Source organism: Balaenoptera physalus, assembly GCF_965194825.1.
Source record: "Balaenoptera physalus genome assembly, chromosome: 13".
Taxonomy (NCBI): Eukaryota; Metazoa; Chordata; class Mammalia; order Artiodactyla; family Balaenopteridae; genus Balaenoptera; species Balaenoptera physalus.
Window position 1 is genome coordinate 15761282 of NC_138892.1, and position 25869 is coordinate 15787150.

Consider the following 25869-nt stretch of genomic DNA (forward strand, 5'->3'; position numbering starts at 1 on the left):
TGTGTTTCCACACAAATCTTAAAATTATTTGTTCTAGTTCTGTGAAAAATGCCATTGGTATTTTGATAGAGGTTGCATTGAATCTGTAGAGTGCCTTGGGTAGTATGGTCATTTTAACAATATTGATTCTTCCAATCCAAGAACACAGTATATCTTTCCACCTGTTTGCGTCATCTTGAATTTCTTCCATCAGTATCTTATAGTTTTTGGAGTACAGGCCTTTTGCCTCCTTAGGTAGGTTTATTCCTAGGTATTTTATTCTTTTTGATGTGATGGTAAATTCCATTGTTTCTTTAATTTCTCTTTCTGATCTTTCTGTATTAGTGTATAGAAATGCAACAGATTTCTGTGTGTTAATTTTGTATCCTGCAACTTTACCAGATTCATTGATGAGCTCTAGTAGTTTTCTGGTGGTGTCTTTAGGATTTTCTAATTTGAAAAGATACATGCATCCCAATGTTCATAGCAGCATTGTTTACAATTGCCAAAATATGGAAGCAACCTAAGTGTCCATCAACAGCTGAATAGATAAAAATGGATAAAGAAGATGTGTGTGGTGTATGTATATGTATGTGTACACACACACACACACACACACACACACACACAATGAAATACTATACAGCCATAAAAAAGAATGAAAATTTGCTGTTTCCAGCAACGTGGAGAAACTTGGAGGGTATTATGTTAAGTGAAATAAGTCAGACAGAGAAAGACAAATACTGTATGATATCAGTTATATATGGAATCTAAAAAATACAACAAACTAGTGAATATAACAAAAAAGAAACAGACTCACAGACATAGAGAACAAACTAGTGGTTACCAGTGGGAAGGGGGAGAGGGATAATAGAGGGGTGGGGGAGTGGGTGGTAAAAACTGTTGGGTGTAAGATATGCTGCAAGGATGTATTGTACAACATGAAGAATTTAGCCAATATTTTGTAATAATTGTAAATGGAGTGTAACCTTTAAAAACTGTATAAAGTAAAATAAAACAAATGCCTTTAAAAATCCCAATATCTTCATCTGTACTCTATTTTATAAACTTTGTTAGCTTTATTGAGGTATAATTGACAAATTGAAATTGTATATATTTAAGCTGTAAGATAGATGTTTTGATATATGTATTCATCGTGAAGCTCATTTTTGATTATTCACTTTCACCTTTTCTTTAACGCCGTCCTCTTTTTAAGTTGCTTCCAATCAACATTTAAACATGCTTAAAACCAAATTCTATAAACAAACAAACAACAACAAAAAACCAAACAGGAACAAAACCTACCCTTGACATTCCTCTCCTGAAACTATGTTTCTCAGTTCCTTTATAGCCACACTTCCTGAACAAGATGTCTAAATACTGACTGACTCCATTTCTTTATCTTCTACTCACCCTTGAACCCACTCCAAATTTGGTTTCACCCGCCCCCCCCCCCCCCTTCTCCACCAAAACTGTTTTCATCCAAAGGATACTTTAAAACTTTTCATTCCTGGACTTTTTACTGTTTGACACATTTGAGTACACCTTCCTCTTCTTCCCTCTGCTTTGGTTAGAGGACTCTCCTATGTTTGTTTTTCTGCCAGAGCTATTAGTGTTCCTTGACTTCTCTTTTTCTGTTCAACCCTTAAATGCCCCTTAAGTCTGTAATCTCCACCCTCTTTTCCTCATTCCTAGGTAATCTCTCTTCATAAAGTCAGTTACCAATCTATATGCCCAGAATTCACAAATTAGTATTTGCAGCCCAGATCTCTCACCTGACCCCCAGATATGTGTCCACTATATATAGATTCCCTCCATATTTGAATGTATTATATTACCTTAAACTCAATTTGTTCAAAACAGAGTTCATCTTTTCCCTTACCTCTTTCACAAAAACAAACAAAAAACTCCAAACTGACTTTTCTTGTGTTTCTTATCATAAATAATACTGCCATTTGCCCAGTTGCTCACAGAGTTTACATATTAGGTTGTTAATTGTGTATTCATTTATTCTACAAATAAATGTGTGTCCCTACTGTGTGCCAATCACTTTGCTAATTTCTGTGGATAACATGGTAGTCAACAGCTAAATTCTCTGTCCTCAGGGGGTTTACAATGTAGAGAGAGATTTATTCAGAATTAAGTAATCATGGAAGTACATTCTTCTATCTCCATTGCCACTTTAGCCCATACCACTATCCTTTTTGTGTAGATTTTTCGTAGTTTACAAATCATTGTTCCCCTTGCCTTCCTCTAATTCATCCTTTACACAACAACCAGAGTCATCTTTTAAAATTGTTAATCTGATCATGTCCTTTGCTATTTTAAAATCCTTCAATGACATTTATTTACCCTTAGGTAAGGGTTCAAAAAGCCATAGCATGGTTTAAAATCTCTGTGTAATCTGGTCTTCTGCTTCTTTTCCCAGCCTCCAGGGATTGCCTCACTGAGGCATTTGAACTAAGCATTGAAGTATGAGATGGATCTTAATAAACAGAGAAAAGAGGGAAGGGGATTCCAGCCAGAGGGAAGAAAATTCCAGACTGAGGAAATAACGTGAGGAAGGCACTGTATTCTGATACTGACAAGGAGGTTGATGTAACCGAATCATATCATGCATAAAAAGATAGGCGGTGTTGTTTAGCACTCTTGGTTCAGTGCTTTAGATGGTTGCCTGACTAAGATGAGCTTAAGCAGAAAGACAGTTTATTGGCAAGTGTAATTGAACAATCCAAGGGAAATTGGCTTCAGACATGGGTTAATGCTAGGGCTCAGAAGGGCCAAATTCTCTTTGCATCTCCAAACTTCACTTATTCTGCACTGGGTTTTCAGACAGGCTGTCCTCTGGTGGTAAAATATAGCAATAACAATAGCAGGTATATAGTAAAAAGCATTTGCTTCTGACCCAGAAGTATCAGCAAAAGTCTGTGGCATTTCAGTGGCTCTGTTTGGGCCAATTCTGAACCAGTCATTATGAACCTGATTGTCTGAGCTGGAGTTGTTTGCCTCATGGGTGGAATCAGCTTGACTGGACTGAAGTAACTGAAGTAGAATAAGTAGGAAGTAGGTGGATGTCCTAAAACAACAGATGCCTATTATATAAGAACTTGGATCAGAAAGTGGGACCAAGTCAGAAAAACTTTGACCCCTGTTAGGGAACTATAACTTTGGCATCTGAGTGAATGATAGAGAAAAGAGACAGTATAGCAGTGTGAAGCTTTATCAACAGTTCAGTTGAAAGATAATATAGACTTGAATTAGGGAAATGGCTGTGAGGAAGGGGAGGGACGCAAGAGAGTAATTGTAGAGGTGCGATGGATAGTTTAGGTGACTGTAAAAGGCAGTTACGTAGAGGAGGGTGAGGGAGAGAGTAAAATGTAAGATTCTCATGCTTTATGCCTCTTTGACAATTAGACATTAACTAAGTTAGGGATAGATCATATTTAGATGATGACAAGAGTGAGTTTAGTTTAGGTCATGATGAATATGAGGTGCTGCTAAGATATCAGCATGGGAAATGGAGAAAATAGAAGTTCAAGTTCGGGGAGTATAGACATTAGAGCTGTGGATATGGGAGTAATTCCTATAAAATTAATAGGGGAAGCATGACTGATGATATTAGATAGAATAAGACCCATCAATACCTTGGAGAATACTGTATTTAAGATGAATAGGAAGTGGTGAAGGAGACTGAAGAGAATCAGTCAGAGAGAAAGGGAGTCAGGAAACCAAAGGTGGCAAGAATTTTCCTTCATTGTGCTAAAGAAGGCAGGTTAGGATGAGTTTTGACAGTTATGCAGGAAAAATTTGTCAAGGGCTTGGAAATGGGCAGAAGAAATTGCTGCGTATCTGAATGCTGGGCATTGGACCCTCCAGAACCTAGAGGACCCTCCAGGAATTATATTATTTTGATTTAGAGATATATATTTTTGTCCTTGATTGACTAGACTGTTTTACAACTCTGCAAAAAGGCGGCAAAAGTTTCGTTCTGGAAAACTGGTAACAGAACAGATGTTTCCTGCCTATACTAATGCAATTATTCCTGTTCATGCCATGCAAATGAATTTTATAGACTGGGCAATATAAATCTCTGAATGTCATATTCTCATTTGAACCAGTTTTAACATCTTACTGGTTCCTTCATTCATTAATGAGTTAAATAAAATCTTTGCCATATATTCATTTCACATTTGTATGAGAGTCGTGATTTAACCATTTTATAAATTATACTTTAACTGTTACAAAGGCCTTTGATAAACTTTGGGAAAGCAGCTTCAATGTAGTTGTAAGGACAGAAATCAGATTGTATAGGGTGTTACAGAAAGTGTGTGTGTGTGTGTGTGTGTGTGTGTGTGGCTGGTGTAGGGGAGGAGGGTGGTGATTGAGGGAATGGTGAAGAGAGTTTTTATGGGAGAGGTAAGACATAAGCTGGATGTACAGGTTCTGGACAGGCCGAGGAAAAGTGAATTTTGGGTAGATCAACAGACTTGTAGTCCAGACAGGATGACAAATAGAAAATAAAATATATAGATAAGGTGAGGCCCGAATGTGTAGTCCTTTTAATGACAGCCTGAAGTGAGTTTAGAACATTTGACTGTCCTAAAACCTAGGTACTAATCCCTGCTTTCCTATTCAGTAGCAATTGGGCTGACTTTGGGTAAGTCACTCCTCCTTCATTTTATTCATTCAGTAAATGTTCATTAAGAGATTGTTATCTGCCAGGCACTTTGCAAGGCACAAAGATGAAGGTCATAGTTTCTGCCCATAAAGAAACTTTCACACCACTCAAGGACAAATAATTAGAATATAGGATGTTAAATAGGACTTATGTAGGGGCTTCCCTGGTGGCGCAGTGGTTGAGAATCTGCCTGCCAACGCAGGGGACGCAGGTTCGAGCCCTGGTCTGGGAAGATCCCACATGCCACGGAGCGACTAGGCCTGTGAGCCACAATTGCTGAGCCTGCGCGACTGGAGCCTGTGCTCCGCAACAAGAGAGGCCACGACAGTGAGAGGCCCGTGCACCGCTATGAAGAGTGGCCCCCACTTGCCACAACTAGAGAAAGCCCTTGCACAGAAACAGAGACCCGACAGAGCCATTAATTAATTAATTAAAAAAAAAATAGGACTTCTGTAGAAATATTCTGGAACTCCTCCTCTCTCAAACCAGTATCTCCCTCCCTCCTACCTCCTACACTTTCCCTCCCCGCAACTCACTCTCTCTCTCTCTCTCTCTCTCTGTTTCTCTCTCTCACACACACACACACACGCACACACCACCTCTACTCCTAATCCCTCCTCCTCCCCCAGGGTTGACTCTCTTCTGTGCTCCTAAGATTATCCTAATATGAAAAGGGAGATACTAAAAAAAAAGCCCTTTTATCTGATATCATTGGGACTAGCAGTTAGTTATTTGAAAAAGGCAAGTATAAAAAATAACATATAAATGTACGTTAATTTGACAGCTTTTGATGTAGGGTGGAATTCTAGATCTCGATTCTCTGTCTCTCTTCTTTATCCACGTTTACTCCTTAGGTGATTTAATCTAGTCACATACTTGAATACCTCATGCACTTCCTGCCCTGACCTCTATCTTGAGTTACGGACCTAGGTATCCAGTATTTTTACTCAGATTCCAAATAAGCATCTTAAACCTAATTTTGCCTCCCTCTCCTCCACCTCACACTGTTTCTTTATGTCACATATGGCAACATTCACCTCGTTGCTCTGCAAAAACCTAGGAACCGTCTTTCCTTCATTGCTTTTTTTCCCTCACAACCCCATCTCTAGTCCTTCAGCAATTACTATTGCTTTTCTTTCAAAATAATTCCCATATTCATTCAAATCTCATATCTCCACTGCTATCATACTATCCAAGTCAACATTTCTTGCAGGACTACCGCAATAGCCTCCTAACTTCTCTACTTCCATTTTTATACCTTCCTTCCCAGTCTCTTCCACGTGGAAGCCAGAGTAGTATTTTAAAAAACCTTAATCAAATCAGGTCATTTCTACGCTCAGAATCCTCCAGTGACTTCCAGGGTATTAGCATTTCTACTTCTCTACCCGAACATTATATTCCCTTATAACTTAACAGGGCTCATTCCTTCAGTATCTCTCCTTAGAGAGGCCTTTTCTGACCATCCTGTGTAATTGCTCCTACTCCTTCCTTACGTCTCCCACTTTTCACTTTCTTTCTCCTTGCCCTGTTTTATTTTTCATGGCATTAATTACTACCTGAAATCATTGATTGATTGATTGAATGACTGATTGATTGATTGTTTTATTCCTTCACCAAATTACACAAGAGAGGGGTTGATTCATTATTGGTTCCTCAGTCCTGTAACACAGTTCTCAATGGTTGGTCTAGGGACGTTTTGGGTTCCCAAGACTCTTTCAGGGTATTTGTGAAGTCAAACTATTTTTGTAATAATACTAAGACATTATATGACTTTCTTACTGTCATTTTCTCATATCTGTACAGTTGAGTTTTCTAAAAGCTACATGGTAAGTGATGACACTATTGGCTATGATGGCTAATGGAATGTGTGCTGATGTATTCGTGTGTTTTAAAATTTTTTCAGTTTTAATTTCTCACATGAATGTTGGTTGATATTACCTATAAGACAAAGCTCTTTGGGGTTACTCAGTAATTTTTAAGAGTATAAAGCGTCCTAAAGCCAAAAAAGTTTGAGAACTGCTGCCTTAGAACAGCACCTGGCACAGGGTAGGTGTTCATTGTACACTTGTGGATTGAGTGTCTAAATGAATATTGTTCTGCTGAGTTTGCTAATGGAGTTTCATGTTGGCTTTCATGCATAAATTACACTCAGTATGATATTGCCTATCATTTTCTTTAAAGTTGTTTAAAACCTTAAAGACACTTGTGAAGCAAAGCAGTACAGAATTCCTCTAGTACATTTTTTTCTTCTGATCTATTATAGCTATCTTATCCACAGGTAATTAGAAACTTTTTTGGTGATTTGCCGTTTATCAAGCCTTTTTGAAGCATTCAATTTAGTTTTCTTTTTACACTCATTCAGTCAGTTTATATAAAATGTAATTATGTGATTACAATAAGAAATTCATCTGGCATGACAGGTTTAAATAACACAATTGACTTGACATGCCTAGAAGTTTAACTGATTAGAACAATAATCGGATGTAACACAGAGCAATAGCTTGCTTTTCTTAAGCTGAATTTAGCCATGGCCATCAGTCAGTCAGTATGGCTTTGTATGTTTCACAGAAGTTATGGAGAGATTGTATGATGTCTGTATGGAAATAGCAAAAATAGTTATTAGTAATATAAAAGCTGTAACTTTTCTTTTTAACTTGATATTTTAAAATTAATTCTGACATTTTTATTTGGTTTGGAGTGCATATTTGTTTTAATTGGTCATTAGAGTTTCCTAGAGATGAAAGAAGGAAAAATGCAGTTTTAAAAATGGGATTCTATTGACTCTAGTTATTTTTGCCATTTTTATCTTATCCCAGCTCTCTCCCCTCAGTAGCAACAATAACAACAAACTAATATCTTAACATTTGTGGTTTTTTTCTAGTTTTGCTGTTTTAAGTGATATAAGCCAGCAGGAATTAAAAGGCTATAAATACAATGACTTAATATTAAACTACTATGCTATAGTATGTATGTACTGGGCAGTCTTTTTACTGTTATTAACATATGATGGGTGGTCAGATTCTAATTTGGGGGTTAAAATACCTTTTTTATTATAGGATTTAATGTTATTATTTTTTGTAGTGAGGGTCATAATTTTGGATGATATAATGGGAATAGAAAGGAAAGATTGAATGAAAGGGAAATACTAAAAAGGATTTGGCAACATATATGAGAGATTTTAGAAAAAGAAACAATGATGATTCTAAGTTTTGAGATCCCAGAAAGGGAGCTATAAAGTCAGAAGGAGCTAGTTCAGGAGTTAGGATGATAAGCTTGTTTCATGGTGTACTGTAGTTAAGGAAACAGTAGGATACCAGGTACAGGTACAATTGGTTAACAGGGACTGAAGCTGGGAAGGGAAGTTGGGACTAGATGTATATATATAATTGGAAATAATCCTTTGTGAGGTAATAATTCAAAATAGAAAATTATGAAAATACTAAAAGAGGGACATAAGAGAAAACAAAAAGGAATGACAGTCTTTATGATTTTTGAAAAAATATACACGTTAAAATCTTTGTACTCAAAATTTTTGGTTTATAGCAGTAATAATAAGCTTCAAAGGGCCTTTCCCACCCAAAGATGATATATTTATCTGTATGCTTTTCTAATACATTTATATTTTCATTTAAACATAAAAATATCTACTATTATATTGACACTGAGGTTGAACTCTAACTTCTTTTTCCCCAATTGAAGGTCATTTCCCCCAAATGGTGTTCAGATGCTCCAACAGTATTTATTTATTTATTTATTTATTTATTTTTAAAAGAGCTCCTGACTTTATTTATTTATTTATTTATTTGGCTGTTTGTTTCTATGCGAGGGCTTTCTCTAGTTGTGGCAAGCGGGGGCCACTCTTCATCGCGGTGCGCGGGCCTTTTCACTGTCGTGGCCTCTCTTGTTGCGGGGCACAGGCTCCAGACGCGCAGGCTCAGTAGTTGTGGCTCACGGGCCTAGTCGCTCCGCGGCATGTGGGATCTTCCCAGACCAGGGCTCGAACCCGTGTCCCCTGCATTGGCAGGCAGATTCTCAACCACTGCGCCACCAGGGAAGCCCCCTCCAACAGTATTTATTGAATAATATCCCCACTGAAGTGATATCTTAACCATATACTAAATTTTTTAATATTTTGAGGTCTGTTTCTAGGCTATTTAATATTCAAAATATGAATTTTTTTCTGATGAAAAATAAATTGTAAATAATTCAAACAATATGAAGAAAGTATCTGGTAATAGTTTAAAAGTGCAAAAATATGAATGCATATGTATATTAATATTAAGCATATTTATACATAAACTTTGGTGTCTCTATTCAAAAATGTAAATGATTCATTGAATATTACTTTGGGAGCTAATTTTGTTAGGTTTTGATAATGGGATCATGTTAGCCTTGTAAAATACCTTATATCCTTTTTATACTCCCTAACATTATAAAAAAGATGAATTCTCTGTTCCATAAGGGTTAGCTAGAATTCACTCATAAAGTCTTTTGGGTTGGGGTCTTTTGGAAGTAGGCAGATTCTTTTTGTAGATAGCTCAGGGTACCTGTGCAGTCCACACACTGTACTGCCAACATCAAAAACCTTGCTAAAGGGATGAATTTTAGCTTCCATTTTAGTAGTTTATGACTCTGTAATCTACTTTTCCTATGGACCGTTTATTGGATTTAGAGTCCATACCTGACCCAAACTGTTCCAGTTTGGAATTTGGAAGTTTGGAAAAGGGATACACAAACTCTAGTTGGTTGATACTGTGCCTTGACACTGAGCAGTCATAAAAAGCTAGATATCTTAGCATAGAAAGGTGATTGTAGAAAGAGAAAAACAAGACCATTTATTTCCAAAAAGGAGCAGGTATCCTGGGTTCCTAACATTCCAGAATCCTTAGACTTGACTGTATTTCCTGAGCATAGGTTACATGAGATACTCCAGTATTCTAACAATTTTCTATTTTTGTTTTTTTTGCTTGACTTAGTTTCTTTTTGGTCACTTTGATAATTGAATTTGATAATAATTCATATTTTCTTAAAATGTCTACCACTTAATCTAATCACATTTTCGTATGTATTGCCAAAGTTGTATACTATATTCTTTTATTTTAATAACCACAATTGCTGTTATGGTCCCTTTCTTACATTACTAATAGGTATTTGTATAGTTTTCTTTTTTTATTTTTTAGTGAGACTTGACAGATGCTTTTCTGTTCTATTGACCTTTTGAAAGCATAGCTTTCACAGAAGGAAAAAAGAATATTGCCAAGAGTTACCTCCACAAAATGCATCGACTCAGATAGTTGGGTTCTACCAAACTTTTAAGAACATGCAGCTTCAGTGCTATAAAAAGCACTGTTCTGTAGTATAGTATGGTAAAAGAAGAGGGAACTATAGTCCAGTATTATTTAGGAATAAAATGTACAAATTTATCAAATGGAATACAAAATCATATTTTAGAAGTATACTCTATTGCATATAGAAAATGCAAGGATAATTCAGTATTGGACATATATTAATATAAATCTCTATATTTAAAGAACAAAGAAAAATCATAAGATCATCTTCATAGATGCTGAAAAGACTTTTGATAAAGTTCAACATCCATTCTGAATAAAAACTAGCGCTAAACCAGTAATAGAAGGCTGCCTCCTTAATACAGTTATATTAAAAAAATCAGCTCAAAAGCCAGCATCATGCTTAATGAGTAAATTTTGGAAGAATTTCTGTAGAATTGAGAACAAGATACAAATGCTTGTTACCATCACTATTACTATCATTGTGCTAGAGGTACTAACCAGTGAAGTCTAAAAGGCGTAACAATGGAAGAGAAGGTAAAATTATTGTTTTTAGATGATATGATTGTACATCTGAAATGTCCAGGAGAATCAACTGAAAGTGTTATAAATAATAAAAGAATTTAGTAATGTGGCTGGACACTATTTTTCTTAACCTTGGGTGCAGAGAGTTAAACTGATGTTTAGGTCAAGACACGTTGTTGTCATGGGTGTATATAAAATCTCTTGCTTGATTTCTTTCTTTCTTTAGTCTCCTTTGTATCTATCTATTTGAATTTCCTTTCCCTCATAAAGAAATGTCTTAATGTTTGTTTATGTTATATTATTTTTCATAAAATAATTATATAGTATGTTATTACCTATATTCTAGTATATTTGTTTATCTTTTTGTAACTGTATTCTTGAAAAAAGGGTATTATTGTTTTCTGTACATTTATTTTTTAAGTTATGTAAAAGTCATAGGGTAGTAAATCTTATTCTGCTACTTTCTGTCACTAGGCGCTAAAATTTTAAGATTTACTCACGTTGGTACTTCTAATCCATTGCCTCTAATAGCTGCATAATACTTTTGTGGGACATTTACCTCATTTTACCTACCTGTTATCTTAGTGATAGCTACTTCCAATTTCCTGACATCACAAATTATGTTGCAGTGAACATCCTGTACATGACTCTGTGTAAGGATTTCTTTGGAACATGTATAAAAATGAATAGAATTGCTGAGTCATAAGATAACCCTGTACTTGGTTTGACTAAGAAATGCCAGGTTGCTATCCCCAATAGCCTAACTAGTCTATATTCCCACAAGCAATGTATGAGTATTCGTATATTCATATATACCAACATTTAAAGGTTATCCAGGTTTCTAAATTTTACCAATCTAATAAGTGTAAAGTAATGTCTGATTGTTTTGTACTTTTCTGATTATAATAGGTTTGAACATTTCTTGTTACATTGGCTTTAGAGGCTTTTTTCCTTCTATAAATGGCCTTTTAATAGTCTTGCTCATTTTTCTATTGATGTTTCAACTGTCTTTTTAAATTTTATTTGTAGGAGTCTTAAAATAAATATATATTAAAAAATACCAACAATGACTAACAAGCACATAAAAGGATATTCAACATTGTTAGTCATTAGGGAAATGCAAAGCAAAACCACAGTGTAATACTACTTTACACCCACTAGGATAGTTATCATAAAAATTCTTTTAAAGGAAAATAAGTACTGGTGAGGATGTGGAGAAATCTGAACCCTCATACATTGCTGGTTGAAAGTGTAAAATGTAAAATGATGTAGCCATTGTGGAAAACAGTTTGGTAGTTCCACAAAAAGTTGTAAACAGAATTGTTTGTGGCTGTGTTATGGGTCATACCATATGACCCAGCAATTCCACTCTAAGAATTCCAAAAGAATTAAAAACAGGTATTGAAACAAAAATTTGTACATGAGTGTCCATAGCAGCTCTGTGAACAATCACCAAAATGTCTTATCAACTGATGAATGGATAAAATGTAGTATAGTATATCCATACAATTGAATGGTTATTCAGTGATAAAAAGGAATGAGGTACTACAACATGGATGAATGTCCAAAACATTATGCTAAGTGAAAGAAGCCAGACACAAAAGATCACATATTATATGATTTCATTTATGTGCAGTATCCAGAATAGGTAAATCCATAGAGACAGAAAGCAAATTAGTGGTAGCCAGGGATAGGGGAAGGGAGAAATGGAGAATGATTGCTTAATGGGTACAATGTTTCCATTTGGGATGATGAAAATTCTTTGGAACTAGAAAAAAGATAATGATTATGCAACATTATGAATTGAAGTAAATGCCACTAAATTGTGCACTTTAAAATGGTTAAAATTATGTGATGTGAATTTTACCCCACAAAATTACAAATAGCTTTCTTTCATATTAGGGATTGGCAAACTTTTTGTGTAAGGGCCAGGTGATAAATATTTTAGACCGTACAACTTTTGTCACAACTACCCAAATCTCCTGTTGTAGCATGAAAGCTGCCATAGACAATTTGTAAACAAATGAACATGTCTGTGTTCTAATAAAACTTTATTTACAAAGCAGGCAATGAGCTGGATTGGCCCACGGGCCATACTTTGCTGACCCTCTGTTACATATAAACAACCAGTTAGAAAGTATCATAGGAAGAAAAATCCTTTTTATAACAGCAACAAAGAGAGATGACAATACCCAGTGATAACTTGAATTCAGATACAAAGAGATTGGTGATTGGATCTTATTCTCTGCCTAAACTCTTGTTCTCAAATAAGGGAGGAGGGAGATGTGAAATAGCTAGGAAATTAACTGCTTCATGATCCATGAGACTTCCTCAGTTGAGAAGGTTCTTTCAAGATTGAACAAAGAATATAGTTTTAAGCTTTCCAATGAGAAGAGGCAGAAAACCTATAATATCAGTTATCAGTCATTTGTAAGGTTTCAGCCTACATACAGACTCTTGCTCATTTTCCTCTTCCTCTTTTCTAAACTTTTCCAACATCTCCCTTCCCCAGTCAGCCTGCAGTCTGGTATCCTGCTGCGTAGATTCTCTTCCTTTTCTCCTAGAAAGGCCTCAGGAAAGTAATCTGTGTGTCTCAGTGGTTTAAAATATAAAAAACAAAACTATAAAACTTGTACAAGAAAACTAGGGAGGAATTTTTAAAATACTCTTGAAGTACAGGGTATGTCTTTCTAACATGCAATTTAGAAACTAAAAAGAAATGATTGGTAAATTCAGTTAGATAATCATAGAGAAGTTGTACATGCCAATATAATCATAAAGTCTGAAGACAGCATGTATAGGGGAACAAGTCAATATGTATGATAAAAGTCTGGTTTCCTTAATATATTAAGGCCTCCTATGTATAAGTTAACTATGCATTAGTGTAGATTGTACCTTGGGTCAGCAGATTAAAGGGCTAGATGGTAAATGTTTTAGTCTTTGTGACCCACACAGATAGTCGCTGTCTTTTTTTTTTTCTTTTTAGGAAAGAATTTTTTTTTCTTAATTAATTAATTTTTTTTGGCTGTGTTGGGTCTTCGTTTCTGTGCGAGGGCTTTCTCTAGTTGCGGCAAGCGGGGGCCACTCTTCATCGCGGTGCACGGGCCTCTCACTATCGTGGCCTCTCTTGTTGCGGAGCACAGGCTCCAGACCTGCAGGCTCAGTAGTTGTGGCTCACGGGCCTAGTTGCTCCGCAGCATGTGGGATCTTCCCAGACCAGGGCTCGAACCTGTGTCCCCTGCATTAGCAGGCAGATTCTCAACCACTGCACCACCAGGGAAGCCCCTAGTCTCTGTCTTATATTCTTCTTCTTTCTTCTTTTTTAAAATATAACCCTTTAAAAATGTAAAAGCCATTGTTAGCTTGTGAGCCAATATAAAAACAGGCCATGGGTCAGATTTGTCCCATGGGCCATAGTTTGCTGACCCTTATTTTAGACAGTTCCTTCTTTCTTTTTGTTGAGCATCTTTTTTTTCTTTTTGCCTTGTGTGATGTTGTTAATGTTGCGATTCCTGCTTTCTCTTTGTTTTGACTTGTCTGCTCTATCTTTGCCTTTATTTTTTGTATGACTCTTATAAACAGTATGTACCTGAGTATTCTTAACCTTATTTGAATTTTTAATCTTCAATAGCGAGATATGATCCATTCACATTTGACAGATTCAGTTCCCTATTTCAGAGACATTTTCTTCTAACATAGTTTTGAATACTTTTTCTATTCCATGTGTTGTGTTCACTACTTGAAGTTTACTAATTAAGTTGGATTGGCTTTGACTTTCCTGTCTTTATGGTTTCAATCATTTCATTGTTTTTCTCTCAAATTGTTGTAGTCTACATGTCATCTCCTACAGTTCCTACATGTTATAGTCATTTGGTTATACTGTGTGGATTCTGCCCTTTTCTATTTCTAATATAATTCTGTAATGGGGGCCTATTATTAGTTTTTATTCTTCTTACGTAGCTCTGCAATCTTTTTATCTCATTTTTCTGTTTTTTCATTTTTGTCTCCAAGCATTTGGTAAATTGATTTTATGTTCTTTTTAAGTTCATCTGAAGGTGCAGATCTTTTTGGCAGATTTTTCTGCTTTTTTCTTGTGTTCTGTTTTCTTCTGTACTGGATTTTATGGGTTTTTTGCCTGCTGTGGAATTATTTTTGTCTTTTATTTGCATTAATATTGCGATGTTATTTCTTTTCATCTTATTCATGCATAATGTGGGAACGGTATTTTACTTTTTTAAAAATTTAAATTAACATGTAGTAAAATTCACTTTTTTTGGTATACAGCTCTGAGTTTTAATGCACAGAACATTACAACCACCACCAAAATCAAGATACAGAATGGTTCCATCATTCCAGAAAAATTCCCTCATTCTATCCCTTTGTATTCACACCCTGCCCCCCCCCCCTTTAGCCCCCTGGCAACCACTGATCTATTTTGTATTTTCTAGAATGTCATAGCATGTTGCCTTTTGAATTTGGCTTCTTTTACTTAGCATCATGCATTTGATATTCATCCATGTCATTGTAGGTAGCAGTAGTTCATTTCTTTTCATTACTGAGTAATATTCCATTGTATGGATGTTCTATGATTTGTTTATCCATTCCCCAGTTCAACAAATATTTGGATTGTTTCCAGCTTTTGGCAATTAGATAAAGCCAAACTCTTTTCTGTGTAGAAAAGAGTTAACATAACAGACCTGAGATTGCTATCCCTGGAAAGCCTGTTTGCAAGGTTGGCTCTTGGCTATTGTCTGGAACTCGGATTTCAAGAGTGTTCCCACCATTCTCTAACTGATAAGCGTGGTTTATGTGCCTAAACTGTTTATGCTAAATACCTTCATTCCTTCTGGAAGTATGGAATTTTGGTACATACTATAAGCTATGGTGACTGTATGACCAGCCCCCAATAAAACCTTGTACTCCTAGGCTCAGGGAAGTTTCACTGGTAGATAGTACTTCATATACACTGTCGTAATTCATTGCTGGAAGGATTAAGTGCATCCTGCTGGGAGAGGACTCTTGGAAGCTTTCATCAGGTTTCCAATTTTACCCCATGTGCCTTCTTCCTTTGCTGGATTTGCTTTGTTTCCTTTCTCTGTATTAAATCTTATTTGTAAGTATGACTATATGCTGAGTCCCATGAGTTCTTCAAGTAAATCACTGAACCTAGGCATTGTCATGGGGACCTCCCACATAACCACTATAAACATTCACACACAGGTTTTCTTGTGAATGTGGTTTTCATTTTGCTTGAGCATATATCTAGGGGTGAGATTGCTGGGTCTTATGGTAAGTATATGTTTTAGCTTTATTAAAAACTGCCAGATTGTTTTTATACCATTTGCAAATGCAAATTGTACCATTTTGCATTTCCACTGGCAATGCATCAGAGTTTGAGTTGCTCCTCATCCTTGTCAGCATTTGGTATTATCAGGTTTGTTTTTTTTAATTTTTCATTCTAATAAGATGTAATGGCATCTCATTGTGGTTTCAGTTTGCATTTTTATGTACTTCTCGTATCTGTATCATCTTCAGTGACATGTGTGTTCTAATCTTTTGCTTATTTTTTATTAGGTTGTTTTTTGTTGTTGAGTTTTAAGAGCTCTTTACATATTCTGGGTACAAGTTGTCAGATGTGTGATAAATGATTTGCAAATATTTTCTCCCAGTCAGTAGCTTGTCTTTTCATTCTCTTAACAGTGTCTTTCAAAGAATAATTTAAAATTTTTTTAACAAAATTCTGTTTATTAATTTTTTTTGGTATGGATTGTAGTTTTAGTGCCTAATCCAAAGTTACAAAGATTTCTCTGGTGTTTTCTTCTAAAACTTTCATAGTTTTACATTTTATATTTAGGTCTTTGATTTGTTTTTAGTTAATTTTTGTGTGAGGTGGTGGTATGTGTCAAGGTTCATTTTGTTGCATATGGATCTCAGGTGGTTCCAGCACCATTTGTTGGTAAGACTATCCTTTCTCCATTGAATTGCTTTTACATCTTTGTCAAAATTCAGTGTGTATGTGTGTACTCATGTATAAATTAATTTATTTGTGGTCTCTCTCTTCTGTTCCATTGATGTATGTATCTGTCCTTTCATGAAAAACCATACTGTCTTGAAATCAGGTAGTGTGAATTCTCCAAATTTTTTCTTTTTCAAAAAAATTTTTTGTCTATTCTTGTTCCTTTGCTTTTCCATGTGAATTTTACAATTAATTTGTCAATATTTACAAAAAATCCTGCTGGGATTTTGACTGAAATTGCACTGAACCTATAGCTCAGTTTGTATAAAACTGACATCTTAATGATATTGAGTCTTTCAATCCATGAACATAGTATATCTCTCCATCTATTTAGGTCTTTTTTTTTTTTTTCATGTGTTTTGTAGTTTCAGCATGCAGAGCCTGGGAACTGTTTTGAAGCCCTCTGTTTTGTTATAGTATGTGTGTGTTCTCCCTAACTCCTTTCCTATCTATCGACACCTTTTCAGTTTTTCCCTGGAAACTATACTTGGAGCTAAAACATTGCATTTAATCTACTTCTCTTTACTTGGTGGCATTGGGATGTGTGTGTGTGTGTGTGTGTGTGTGTGTGTGTGTGTGTGTGTGTGTGTGTGCTTTGATTAGACTACAGCTTTTGCTTTAGAGCTGAACTCTGCTCTGTGTTAACTTGTGTTAGAGTTCTATACTAGTGTTCTTTCCATCTAGATTAGGAAATACCCTTTTCTCATGGGGGCATACTCTCAGGTTTTGAATTGTGAATCTTCCTCAATTTGGGGCCCTAGAGCTATGTTTTCAACATTTAAAGTCTGCCATGGTTGTTCTCCAGGGGTATTTATATCTCCCCAGGCAAAAAATGATAAGGGTTCCTGTGGGTTTGGGCCCCAGTATTGATAGTTGCTGAAAATGGGAGTGGGGAGTTAGAGAGGAGCAGTTCACTCTGATTTTATTGTAGGTTTACAGAATCTTAATTTTTTTCTCTTTTACTTCTAGTTTGCTAAGACTTTGTTGATAGAAGTAAATAGCTCTAAGTAGTTATGACCATTGAGTTTTTCCTTTTGGCTTTTCTCCTAACGTAGAGGGACCAAAATGGCAATCCCTGTTAATTCCTCCCTCTTCTGCAGAAATTCTGCAGTCCTGCAGTGGTTATATGGGTTTCTAGTCTCAGTAGTTGTGTGCATTTCTTTATAACACTGATCATCACACTTCTTTATACGCTGATGCCAATAAAATGTTATTTTTGTGACTGCCAGTGGCTTATTTATTAAGTAGTGAATCTTAATGACATGTTACAGTTTCTTGGTGGGGCAAAAATAGTGATTTTTAATGTTGAGGATAAGATAAAAGGATTTCTATAGACTGAATTGCAGTGCAGATGGCTTAATAGTCGAGTTTGACTCTTTCCTAGCACTTGATGATTTTGTTCATTTGTTTAGAGAAAGAAATTAATGACATACTAGTGGGTATATTAACAGAAAATGTGTATGTTTGTGTATAGCAATAGAATTTGAAGATATAATTTTAAGTCCAAATGCAGGTAAAAAGTAGATTAGCAATCCATTTGTCACTGTTTCCCCAATTCAAGCATTTAGCTGTCAGCTTTTGTGGGGGTGCATTGATTTAGTTTCTGAGTTCTTAAAGTATTCATGTCCCATTTTTGGTTATGAAATCAATTTTGCAGGTTGTAATGGACATTAAAAATAATGATATAGAATTAGAACTATCAGAGGGCACTATGTTATAAGGGTAAGCCATTTTATGAAACTTTCAGTTATACACATAAACACATACATGATTAGTTGTTCTCAATCATATTTCTTGCTATGGATCACTATCAAAAAAGTCACTGATTTAGTCTATTTGTCAGATGGAGAAATAGGTCCAGTGAGATTAAACCACTTGCCCCAGGCCATGTCTATGCCAATAGTGTCTTAATATAAAGCATGATTATTACATTCAAAATCCTTTTTTGTATAATTGAAAATAATGATGAAATTGTCAAGAGATATATGAGTACAGATATATGAGTACAGAAACTCACAGAGTTTCATATTAGAGTCCTTGCTCCAGGTTAACATTAACTAATTCAACAGTTCCCTATTGAATACAATTCATAGTTAAAAATATTATCAAACTGTTCAGAATTTTCAATATTGTCCACAAAAAGCATCATTAACTTTGTCATATATCCATCAGTCTAATAGTCCTGTCAGAAAGTGAAAAGAGATTGTTATCTTGCTGTTAACTTACCAGCAATTCTGTTTTTGTTTTTAGAACAAGCGTTGTTTTCTAAGTGCTTCTAAACTTTACGTTTAGTAACCCTTTCTATTATTTCCCAGGGGTGAATAATTAAACTTACTAGCTTATAGTTTTTGAATCTTCCCTACACATACACACCTGTTAAAAAAAAAAAAAACAGACTTATTTTCTCATCTGCCGTCCTCTGACTCTTCTCAGTTTGAGCTTGTTCATTATTCTTGCCAAGATTCATCTCTTGGACTTCTGTTCTCTCTTTAGGTTTGTACATCCCTATTTAAAGTTTGTTGTTAGGGTATATATATTTACCAGGGGCTAGTGGAATAGGACATTCTGTATTCTCTGTCATCTATTAATATTATATTATTATCCTGAGTATAGACTTGAATTCTCTCTGTTAATTTTCTTGGCTTGAGCATGATTTTTAAAAGGGTTGTGTTGTCATATCTAACATTTAAAACAAAAACAAACAAAAATTTCAGCCTTAACATTGCAGACATTTTTTTTAAAGGTTTTTGTTTATTTTTTCAATTTTACTTGGTTATACACCAGTCTTCTCACTTTTGAAATTTGGGCTTATGAGAAAACTCCTTTAGAGAGAGAGAGAGACATTCTTTTATCCCCTCCACCCCCAACTTAGTTTTTTTTTCTCATTGCACTCATTCATAATAGGGTAGTCAGGACTTTATCATTTTTAATACCTATGCTATATTGCTTCTTGATTTGCCAACCCATCATGTAACAATTGTCGTTTATGCCTGTTATGTAATAGGTACTTTGTAAATCTTTCTACTTGGCATTTTTTGTTCTTTCTTTATACCATTTTCAATCTTGTCCAGTTAGTTCAGATTTTACGGTCTTATCTACAATACTTTTTAGATTATAGTGCTTATATAACTATTTCCCTTGCTATATTATAAACACTTGGAAAGCCCCTAATTCAGTGATTCTAAATATGTATCTGAGTTAGAACAGGAAACTCATACTAGGAAAGATCAGTGGTTTGTGTATTATTTTAGAGTTGGAACTAGAACCCAGATCTTCTGATTATTAAATATTATTCTCCCTAAGATAGGAGTACCTTGGTATCCATGTGGGAAAAAAAATCTGAATCCCTACCTTGTTCCATAACACAAAAAACCAATTGGAGATCCAGATGAGTAAGGTGAATCAGTAATGCTCTTAAAGAATAAAATGTAGGAGAGAATCTCCATGAGCTTAGAGGAGGCAAAGATTTCTTAACCAGGTTGCACATTCTTGTGTACATGTGCCTGCGCGTGTGCGCGCACGCACACACACAAGCATTAACTGTAAGGGAAAATATGATAAATTGGAATTCTTTTAAATTAAGAACTTCTACTTATCAAAAATGGCAATAAGATAGTAAAAAGGCAAGCCAGTGAGATGCCAGTGGGTGAAGATATTTGAAACACATATGACTGACAAGGGAGTTGTATCAGGAATGTATAAAGAACTAAAAGTCAGTAATGAAAATATAGATAACTCAATTTAAAAATGGGCAAGAATTTGAATACGCATTTCACAAAAGAAGTTATCCAAATAGCCTTCAGACATGGTAAAAATTGCCCAAACCACGTTAAATATTTGGAAAATATAAGTTAAAACCACAGCGGAACACTGCTACATACCTTCTGGATTGATTGGCTAAAATTAAAAGATCTATCAGTACAAAGAACTGATGAAGATATGGAACAGCTGGAACTTTCATACACTGCTATTAGGAATGTGAACTGTTAACACTTTGGGAAACTCTAGGTCTCTATGTTGAGTGTTATATTACCAGTAACCCAGCCCTTTCACTCCTAAGTATATACTCAATAGAAATCTATGAACATGTGTAGATGAGTTCACTTTATATTCCTAGCAACATTATTTGTAGAAATAATCCCAAAATTTGGGAATCCCAGTTGTTCTCAAACTAGTAACAACCCAATATTCACTAACAGTAAAATGGATAAATTGTGGTGTATATTTATATATAAAAAAGGAACTGCAGCTATACACAGTGACATGGATAAAACCCAAAAATATGTTTAATGAAAGGAATCAGAAAAAAAAAAAATATATATATATATATACCACATAGATTCCATGAACTAAAGTTTAAAAACAGGCCAAACTGATTTTTGGAATTAGAAATCAAGAGAGTAGTTTCCTTTGTGATTTGGGAAGGCGTAGAAGGGGAGTTTTTAGAATGTTGGTTATGTTCTGTTCACAACACAAAAGTGATTAATCAAGGATGTTTGCTTCATTGTATACTTAACTATATTTCAATTTTAAAAGCTAAAAGAAGCAGTATGGGGGGGATAAACAATGGAATTCATTGAAGAAAGATTGGAAAGAATGGAAAATTATTTTTTTAAGAGTCAAGGTGAGACCTTCTAAATCCATTCATCCATTCATCCAAAAGCAACAGTTGCTTAAAATTTGGCACATTTTCATTCATTGTTAATATTTTTTCTTTGCTATATTTATCTTTATCAAAGTTAAATATTTTTATAGTTTAAAGTGTCAAAAAATGCTAAGGCTCCTTAGAAAACGCACAACATGGTCCCTGTTGTCCCTTCTCCAATCATTCTCTTCCCTACTCCCACAAACCACCCATTGGAATTTTTATTGGAATTGCATTGTATTAAATCTACATACAAATTAGGAGGAATTGGTATCTTTACTCCATTGCGTCTTCCAATCCATTTTATAGTATATTTCTTCATTTACCTTGGCAATAGCTAAAATTGTACTGAAAGACATTTTTCTCCATAAAAAGCTTTTGCACTTTTATTACATTTATTCCTAGATTCTTCATGTTTTCTAATGCTATTTGACACAGTATCTTTAAAAAATAAATTTGTTTGTTAGGAGAATATAGAGATGATTTATATCCATTAATGTTTAATTCTTATTTACCTATAGAGTCTCTCAAATTTTCTATGTATACATATCATCTGAATAATGGTAATTTTGTTTCTTCCCTTCCAATCACTGTACTTTTTATTTATTTGGTATTTGTTTGTTTAGCTGATTGTTGTTTGTTTGTCTTACTGCACTAGTTAGGACCTCTAAGAAGTACTGAATAGAAGTGGTCATAGTAGGTTTCCTTGTCTTGTTCCACTTTTTAAAGGGAATCTTTTAATATTTCTCCATTGAGTATGCTTTTTGCTTAGATTTTTCATTAGTAGCTTTTTATCAGGGTAAACAAGTTAAGGAAAATTATTTCTAGTTTTCTAAGAGTATTTTCATATATGTGGTTAAATTTAATCAAGTGCCATAAATATAATATATTCTATGACTTTTAAAGTGAAAAAAAAGATAAGAAGATAATATACTTAATTTTTCAAAGCCTGAAGTAGATTCATACCTTTTGCTTTACCTCCTGCATAGTACAGGGAGTCTAGAATCTCATTTACTCCCTTCCATACTTAAACGTTTGCTCTGTGTTTTAATTCTGTCCTTTTAAAAAAATTCTATTAGGCATTATTACATAATTATTTTGTAAAGTCAGAGTTCATTTATATTTACCCATATATTTACTACTTTCTTTTCTCCTTGTTTTTCTTGCATACTAGACAATCATCTGAAATCACTTTACTTCTGTCTGAAACATCATTTAGAATTTCCTTTAGTGAGATCTTTTAGAGACAGAACTTTTCATCTTTTATCATAGTATGTCTATATGTTTATCTCAATTCTTGAAAGATATTTTCATGTATATAGAATTTTAGATTGCTGTATTTTGGGTTGTTTTTTGTTTTTCCAGCTTATTGAAAATATACTACTGTCTTCTAGTTTCCACTGTTGCTCCTTTGAAGGTAATCTGTAGTCTACCCCTACCCTCGAGCTGCTTTGAGGATTTTTCTCATTGTCTTTGAAAATTATTGGTGGGAAATTCCTGAGGGTTCCTTTCTTCGGAGAGAATTTGAACTTAATTCTTAGTGGCACTAGAGTCATTGCCATTTGAGGGACACTTTTAACTTTTTGGTCTGAAGTTTCTCAGACTATCCTGATGATTTGAATTTGGGCTGCAAATCTGCCCCAGGGCTGGTCAGTGCTTACAACTTAACAGATTCATTTCTTTTGTTTATTTTCTTCCCTCCTTTTCTGCTGAATGCCAAGGCAACCTCACCACAGTGCGGTGTGAAAGATTTTGTATCTGGTTTACTCATTTCCTAAGAATTTGTGTAGTGTTTTGGCATATTGACTTAATATTTTTGGGTATCTTCTTTTAGACTTTCCGTCTTGGACTGATCCTAGGCTTTGTCTTCTGTTCGCCTTGCATCATTAGGTGATCAAAACCGCTCTTCAGATGCTTTGGGATTAGCAAATGCTCTTAGGGTAAAAGCTGATTATGTGTTCTACTTAGCTTTTAGTTTGTTAATTTTTATTGTCTTGTCAGCTCTTAGCTGCTTTAAGAAGATGTGTTTTTATATATATATTAACCAATATTTTTATTTGTTTTTAATGGGAATGTTGATCTAAAGAATTAGGCCATTACTTGAAATTGAAACCCACTTATTTTTGTGTGTGTGACCCAAATGTATGTAGCATCTGTACTTATTTTGCCCTTTTCATTCTTGATATTGCTTATTTGTGTCTTCTCCCTTTTTGTTGTGATGAATTGATCAGAGGTTGATTAATTTTATCATCTTCAGAGAACCAACTTTTGTCCTTACTGGTCGTCTTTCTCTATTGTAGATTTGTTTTCAATTTTATTAATGGCTCCTGTTACTTTTATTTCTTCCTTCTGATATCTTTTTCTTACTCTAACTTCTTGAGATGCATACTTAGGCTAATAATATTTAGCCTTTTTTCCCTAATAAAAGCATTTAGGTGTGTAAATATACCTTTAGTATTATTTATTTATAATATTTATATATTTCAAGCCTGTAAAGTTTTTCTAATTATCTTTTTAGTATTAATTTTTAGCTTAAATACACCAAGGTCAGAGAATATGCTCTGCATTGTTTAATTCTATGAAATTTGTTTAGACTTTTTTAATGTCCCAGTATATTGTCAGTTTTTTAAAAAAGTTCCATGTTCATACTATTCTTCCAGCAGTAGTCTACTACTGTGATTGCATGGAGTATTTTTTTTTTCCTCATTCGGTCAAAGTTGCTAATGTGTTGTCCAAATCTTCTGTAATCATTTTTGGTCTGCTTGTTTATCTCAGTTATTATCAGAAGAGTATTAAAATCTCCCCAAATTTACTTATTTATGTATTTTTATTTTTAAATTTTTTTTAAATTGGGGTATAGTTGTTTTACAATGTTGTGTTAGTTTCTACTGTACAGCGAAGTAGAGTTCCCTGTGCTATACAGCAGGTTCTCATTAGTTAACTATTTTACACATATTAGTGTATATATGTTAGTACCAGTCTCCCAATTCATCCCACCCCCCCCTTTCCCCCCTTGGTGTCCATACATTTGTTCTCTACATCTGTGTCTCTATTTCTGCCTTGCAAACCGGTTCATCTGTACCATTTTTTTAGATTCCACAAATATGCGTTACTATACGATATTTGTTTTTCTCTTTCTGACTTACTTCACTGCATGACAGTGTAGAGACGTGGATGGACAAGGTCCATCCACGTCTCTACAAATTACCCAATTTTGTTCCTTTTTATGGCTAAGTAATATTCCACTGTATATATGTACCACATCTTCTTTATCCATTCGTCTGTCAGTGGACATTTAGGTTGCTTCCATGACCTGGCTATTGTAAATAGTGTTGCAATGAACATTGGGGTGCATGTGTCTTTTTGAATTATGGTTTCCTCTGGGTATATGCCCAGTAGTGGGATTGCTGGGTCATATGGTAATTCTATTTTTAGTTTTTTAAGGAACATCCATACTGTTCTCCATAGTGGCTGTATCAATTTACATTCCCACCAGCAGTGCAAGAGTGTTCCCCTTTCTCCACACCCTCTCCAGCATTCATTGTTTGTAGATTTTCTGATGATGCCCATTCTAACTGGTGTGAGGTGATACCTCATTGTAGTTTCGAAAATCTCCCCCAGTTTAATCGTGCTTCTCTCTGAAGTTCTGTCACTTTTTACTTTATACATTGTGAGATTATTATAATAGATATATGTCCTCCTGCTTAATCAATGCTTTTAGTTTTTATCATTATGAAGTGTGATGGGTGTATGTGTAAAATTTATATATATATATATATATATATATATATATATATAAAATATTTTCCTGGCGAATTGAAGTGTTATCATGAATGGTGCCAAGTATTTTTCCTTAAAGTTCATTGTTTGATAATTGATACGGCGACAGCAGCTTTCTTTGATATTTTTATGGTGAACTTTTGGTAGCCTTTTGTTTCAGTTTTTCCGGAAACTTTGTTTTAGATGTCTCTTGTAAACAGCATATATTTGGTTTTTTGGTTAATTGGTCTGACAGTTTGTATTTTTTTAATTGAAGCCTATTTACATTTGTTATAATTGCCTATGTGTTTGGATTTATGTCTACCATCTTATTTTGTGTTTTCTTTTTGTTCTGCCTGTTTTATTTTTTTATCTTTGCTTCTTTTAAATTTAATTAATTGTTTTAAATTTTATTCATTTCTTTGTACAAGCTTGGGAATTATACATTATTTTAACTATTCTTCTAGCATTTACTCTAGAAATTACTGCAGCTATACTGATCAATGTCTAAAGTTAATCAATGACTTTGTCCATATATTGGATCATACCTTAAAACACTTAAACTTTTAAACTCCAGTTAGTTTTCCTCCTGACTTATATATTCTAATTCTGTCTGGTTTTTGTTTGTTTATTTGCTTTTTAAAAAGCCAAAATGCATTATTTTTATTGTTTTATAGAACTAGTGTTTATTTACCTACATATTTACTACCTTCTGTGTTCTTTATTCTTCCTAGCATCTCAAATATTACACTTGGAATCACTTTTCTTTTATCTCAGATATATCTTTTAGAATTATCTATAGTGCTAGTGGCAAACTCTCTCAAGTTTTGTTTGAATACTGTATTTCTGTCCTTACACTGAGTACAGAATTCTAGATTGACAGTATTTTTTTCTCAGCATATTGGAGATAATAGTTATAATCAGCCACCATTCCCACTGTTGCTTTTTTGAGGGTAATATGTTGTTCCTTTTTGTCTAA

General features: G+C 34.5%; 1 protein-coding gene and 1 pseudogene across 6 annotated transcripts in view; one reads left to right on the forward strand and one right to left on the reverse strand.

Annotated features, from left to right (window-relative positions):
• Positions 1 to 25869, forward strand: part of CRY1 (cryptochrome circadian regulator 1) — a 95776-nt gene that overhangs the window by 9619 nt on the left and 60288 nt on the right. The window lies entirely within an intron of this gene.
• LOC309640599 (small ribosomal subunit protein eS8 pseudogene) overlaps positions 1 to 25869 on the reverse strand; it is a 50421-nt pseudogene that overhangs the window by 8828 nt on the left and 15724 nt on the right. The window lies entirely within an intron of this gene.